This window comes from Hipposideros armiger, unplaced genomic scaffold, assembly GCF_001890085.2.
Source record: "Hipposideros armiger isolate ML-2016 unplaced genomic scaffold, ASM189008v1 scaffold_478, whole genome shotgun sequence".
Taxonomy (NCBI): domain Eukaryota; kingdom Metazoa; phylum Chordata; class Mammalia; order Chiroptera; family Hipposideridae; genus Hipposideros; species Hipposideros armiger.
The window spans coordinates 1,429,035-1,434,741 of record NW_017731828.1 but is presented as its reverse complement, the minus strand read 5'-3'; the positions used below and the strand labels follow the sequence as shown (position 1 = coordinate 1,434,741).

Genomic DNA, 5,707 nt, shown 5'->3' with positions numbered 1-5,707 from the left:
TAAGCCAATCAACACTCATTTTGCATAAATGTTCAATGTGTAATAGAGAATATATTTTCTAACCAGGGTGTGCAGGATTTAATATTTTTTCCTTACATTGGTCTCATTAAATGCATTATTCAAATGTTATGTATCTTTACTAACTTGCTGTCTGTTGATCAATTACTTACGAAGGAACTATGGTTAAAAATTCCACCACAATGGTACATTTGTGAATTTCTCATTTTAATATGGTAATTTTTCTCGCTGAAGGAATATTTTTTATACATCCATATTTATGTCTCATGAAGAAAAGCTAGCCTCTGAGATAGAAACGGACATGATGACACAGATGAGGGACCAGCAGCGTGGCTGGAACGGGAGACGGCTGGGTGAGCTGTGCACACTGGGGCCAGGGAGGTGGGCAGAGGAGACCAGCAGGGCCTTGTGGGGTGATTGCCCTGGGTGGACAGGGAAGATGGACAGGAGCACAGACCAATGAGAATGAGGGCTGAGGGAGGACCTTAGAGAGAGACAGCGGGATCTAGGTGGATCTGATTTACCAAAGATTTTCCATCCTGGAGGCGTCAGACTCAGGCTAATGACTAGAAAAGCCAGAGCTGGGGAAGCCCCTTCCCTGCTAACCGGCAGCTGCAGAGGACAAACAGGCAGCATCGGTGGAGACGTGGCTACCCGAGGCCCTGGAACCAGTGCAGGCCAGGCAGACACTGCCCTGAAGATGGACCTTGGCACACACCGAGGTTCACCCTGTATGCACAGGCCACTCAGGACTCCAAGGCTCCCAGGGTGGGAGTTGAGGCTGCACAGGCTCTGCTGAGTCTGGGGTGCGGAGTCTCCCCCTGCCTTTTTGTGCAGAGAGGAGGCGGCCGTGCAGCGCTGTGGAGTCACTGCTGGCACAGAAGTACACAGATGTCTGGGAGGGGGTAGCTGACTCCAGCGTGAGGGGGAAGTTCTCTGTGTTTGATCTGGAGACACTGTACCCATCGGGGACATCTCCTTTGTTGATACTAGTACTGACTGAGTAATAGATCAGCCTCAGCCCATGGCCCGGGTCCTGTCGATACCAGTACATGCAGTTATGGTCCATATCCTGGACACATGTCAGTGTCACTTTCTGTCTTGTTTTCAGGATCCGGAATTTTGGGGTCTGAGTGACACCAGCATTCACCAAACCTGTGAAGAAGGAGAAGAAGCTGATCCTGCAGCCACCACGGAAAGGCTTAGTGCTGGGACCTGGACATTCTCATAGAAGGGCCCCTGCCCAGGTCTCACCTACCTGCCTGCAGGAGACAAAAGGCCACACAGCACAGGAGGTCAGCACTCATGGCAGGGCAGGGCAGACACGGGTTGTCTGGGTCTGTGTGTTGATGAAAGGGGGATGTGGCTCTCCAGGGAGCAACCCTGTGATGTCACTCTCACTGCCTGGACCCCAGAGCCAGCCTGTCACAAGGGACCACGCCCCTTCCCCCAGAAGGCCAAATCAAAAATGTACAAACGAGCAGCTCAGAATGGGAAGAACGCTTTTGTCTGACGTGACACAAGTCTTACAGGCCGTCCTTAACCTTTTTGTAAAGAATGTGTGACTTTAGGTATATTTGATTCCTGTGATAGAAACCTTCATTAGGATTCTGGTTTTGTGTATCTACATATTTCTGTACTTCTGAATCTTAGGGGAAATCCTGATGGCTTTCTGGTGCCTTGTATGACTCATGGGTCCCAAACAGCCCTTCAAGGATCCTTTTCTACTTTGCTCAGTGGTCGCCACTGTATGAACATCCCCCCATCCACAATGCTCCCCTGCTCTCTGGTTGCCACACCTCAGGGGCAGCAGGCTCGTCACCACATGAGGGGTCATTCTGCTCTGCTTCTTGTCAATTCACGAACAGGTGGGACACCTGCCCAACGTAGCCAGAGCACCTTTGTATGCCCCCGGTCACTGGCTTCCCGTGCTTGGAGTAAGACAGCAGCAAGCAGCTTGCCTCACGCCGGTGCCTGACCTTTCTCTGTGGCAAGAGGACTACTGCTCAGCGCTGCAGGAGGCCTGCTGGCACTGAGGATGACAGAGGGACTTGAGAAGGGGCTGAGTCCAGGGTGAGTGAAAAATGTTCTTTTTTTGGAGACATCTATTCCATGGGGGAATGTCTCCTTGGGAAGAATCACTGACATTAATTGAATAATCAACAGAATGGTGCTTGGGAAACCTGTATCTAATCTGCACACAATCCCACGCTTAGAGACCCCATACTTGCTTCAGTGCTCTGCTGTCATGATGCTCACATTCTTAATGTTGGGACCATAGACCCTGCAAATTATGTAGCCGGTCTCAAGAATATGATTTCCTGTTTCACATCTGTGGTCCCCTCCCGATGGACTGGTTCCCCTTTAGCACAGCCTTGTGTCTCGGGGATGGGTGACTTGGCATCGCTGGGCCTGGGAGAGAAGGATACAGAATCTAAAGTCAGAACCAGAGGAGGAGCCTGATGTGGGAACCACAGTAACACACCTTGAGCTGGGACCTGACCAGCCCACAAGTGGGTTCCACGTCTGTGCCCAGGACTTCTCTGGTCCAGGAGACCAGAGGACACACAGCACAGGACACCGGTGCCCAGGCAAGGCCACAACAGAAGGGGGATTTTCCACCTAAAGACTGTGTTTTGTGGGTTGGACACTTGGGGTCAAGGTGAAGGGAACTCTTTTCCGGATGTAAAGTGATCTCTCAGTGAAGTCGCTGTTCCTGGAGGTCTGCTCAGCCCCAGCACACAGTGTATCAACATGAAGCCAGGCTATGTGTGCATCTGATGGGAACTCAGAATAATTTCCTCAGAGAGGAGAAATGGTTATCAAAATATAATTATAAAATAATTTGAGAGAATGAGAAAAGATATGAGTGAAAATGAGTAAATAAATTTTATGCAAACAGCTTCTACAACCTGCAAAGGCCTTTTGATGGTCATGTTCACAAACCATCTGTCTCCAGATAGACTTTTTCCTGACATGATCTTGCCTGGTTTCAAGTAGTTTTATAACCATANCACAATCTCTGATAAGTGGATTTGGAGGGACTGTCACTCCCCTTTCCAGCTGTGCAAGGCTCAGGGCAGCTCTATCATGGCTGCGTCTGTGACATCCAATCCCAGTTTTGGAGCATCCGGTTATCTCTTAGGACTCCTGGAAACCATAATCCATAATCCATAATCCCAACCCCGGTGCCCAGGGCTTTAGATATAATACGAACTGCGGCTGCACCCAGAGACAGGTAAAAGATGTTACTTCTAATATAATTGTTTATAACAAATAGAACAAACAATATAGCAGACAAACAAAAAGGAATAGGTGCATTATTACCAAGAAAATACCCCATCTTCTTGAGTTAAAGAATTCAGGGGAATTCTTTCAAATCCAAAGGCCAGGGCACCAAATAAAACAGTCTCTAGAAGTCAGATTTACTCATGGAATCAAGATGAAACTGGAGAAGCTGTGCAACTAGGCTTGAGTCTAACCCTCAGGATGGAGCAGTGGGAAAATGAAAACAAAACAAAGAAAAGGGGTTGCTTCAACTAGACAGAGGAAATGAAGTCTTGCTATCAGTATTGCGTTTATCAGTTAATAGACACAAAGGCAGTGAAGACATTACTTCAAACAGGAAGACAGGCTTGATAACATACTGCAGAAAGCTTCCAGTGGGACAGGGCTAGAGGAGACTGTACAGAAAGAATACGCCAGAGGAGGTCGTCACAAACTCTCCAGATGCCGACAACAAGGACAGAGGAGGAGGCGCTGCTCGTGACTCAGAACCAAAGCTGTGTGAGGGGGCAGTAGCCCTGGAGTCCCGCGGAGACTGTTCGTGTCCAGGATGCACAATCATGGCCTGGGAGCTCGGAGCTGACTCTGGGACTCCTAGAACCCAATGAGCCATAATTGTTTCCATCCACCAAAGATTACAGTCACAGTATTTCAGGAGTTAAGACGGCCTCTTTCTACCCAAGGACAGCTCATGTCCAAATCTACTTCTTTCCGCTGCGGAATGTAGAGCAATGAATGACCCATTTAGGGTCTCTAGGAGCCGCAAGGAGAGAGAAGTATGAGGTTTGTGAGCAGGAAGGAGGTGACAGTGCCACGCTGTGGCTAAGCTGCTGGCACAGAGATACACGGCCGAGTCCCTCTGCTCTGCATGCCGGATGTTCAGAGTGGAGGATGACCCCTCTGTCCCCTCTGTCCTCTCAGCAGAGAACCGATCATCAGGCATCCCTGATGTGTCCACGGCTTCCTTGTTTTGGAAGGCAATAAAAAACTCCAGGCCCTGCCCCAGGGTCTGTCGGTACCAGTAAAGGCCAACATGACCGGAAATTGGTTCACAGCTGAGAGATACATTCTGGCCCTTCTCTGTGACCCTGTGCCTGGGGGACTGGGAGACTTCAACATCTGTGTGACCTGTGAAGACAGAAGGTGGGAATAGAATGAGAAAAACAATTGTAATCATCATTTCTCTCTCTCTCTCTCTCTCTCTCTCACACACACACACACACAGAAACTGCTTGGTGTTCTGAGCACTCACCTGTCCCCAGGAGACAGAGGGTCACCCAGCAGAGGAGTCTGGTGCCCATGGCAGGGTCAGGACAGGAATGGGGGGTTCACAGATTAGGGGCTTTGTGAGCATGAGCAGAAGACGAGGGACGTCCCTTGTCTCCACAAGGCCGCTCCCACAGTGACATCATGTCCTCTATCAATCCCCTCAACCTCAGTGACACATGGTTTATATCACAGCACACTTGAATGACTAACGTAAATATTCATAAGCTCCTCTTTCAACAAAATCGATGCATGGGCTGTCACTTCCGGCTCCAGTGCTGTCCTGATGCAGGTCCCCCACTGCAATTCCAAGACCATCTTCTCATTCACGAATCACTCTTCTGTTTGCTGGGCAATTTCACCAAGACATGTCAACAGTGCTTCCAATACAAGTTACCAAAGGGTGCGGTCATGGTCTTGTCTGCACTCAGGGTCCCCTGTGAGCTTCCATTTCTGTCACCATCCACTCCATTCTCCCAGTCACACATGCTCAGCATGACCCATGTCTTAGGCAAGGGTGCACTTTGAGGGGCTGACTTGGCCTTGCCCTAGAAGGGAGTCAGCTGTCTTGGCTGCTTGCCCAAGAAACACCGCTGCGTCCCCATAACTGGGCAGACCATTCAAATTTACAGGATGACCTGTGTGATTGACTCGTTTTAACATTGTCAGAAGTGTCTGCTTTGTGATTTCGGCGCTCTCATGCCAGTGCTATTGCTTGTCACATTTCTGTGCTTGGGTGTTCCAGGGTCTGGCTGCCTCCGCCTCTGGTGCCTGTGGGTGAAGGAGATGAAGCTGAGGACAGTCCTGTAAGTCTGCTTGGGGAAGGACTGCAGTCGAAGCAAAGAGGATTCAGGAATAAAACATCTTCCCATGTTCCTGGAATCACGTGCTTCCAAGATGCGGCTGACCACTGCGTATAGAATGATGGAACGTGTGTGGCAGGGTCATTGGGCCTATAGTTTCGGGAGGTAGGTAGACAGATATCCACTATTGATTTGGTTACGTTAATATTTTACATATTCTCATTTTTCTAATTTAATGACAACTTTAATAGTTTTTTCTTACAGTTTGAGTTCTGTTCTATTTTTAGTTATCCCTTTTTAATTCCTGATGTTATTTACCACCTTTTTTTCTTCAT

At 48.9% G+C, this 5,707-nt stretch overlaps 1 long non-coding RNA gene across 2 annotated transcripts in view; it reads left to right on the top strand.

Moving 5' to 3' along the window:
• Window positions 1–248: 248 nt before the first annotated feature.
• The window catches only part of LOC109395588 (uncharacterized), a 13,696-nt gene continuing 8,237 nt past the window's right edge, over window positions 249–5,707 (top strand). The window contains exons 1-3 of one of the 2 annotated variants that reach the window (XR_002126690.1): window positions 249–371; window positions 1,130–1,313; window positions 1,887–2,091. This is a non-coding gene — a long non-coding RNA (uncharacterized LOC109395588). Of the gene's footprint in view, window positions 750–1,129; window positions 1,314–1,886; window positions 2,092–5,707 lie in introns of both variants that reach the window. The other variant, XR_002126689.1, reaches the window with a different exon arrangement.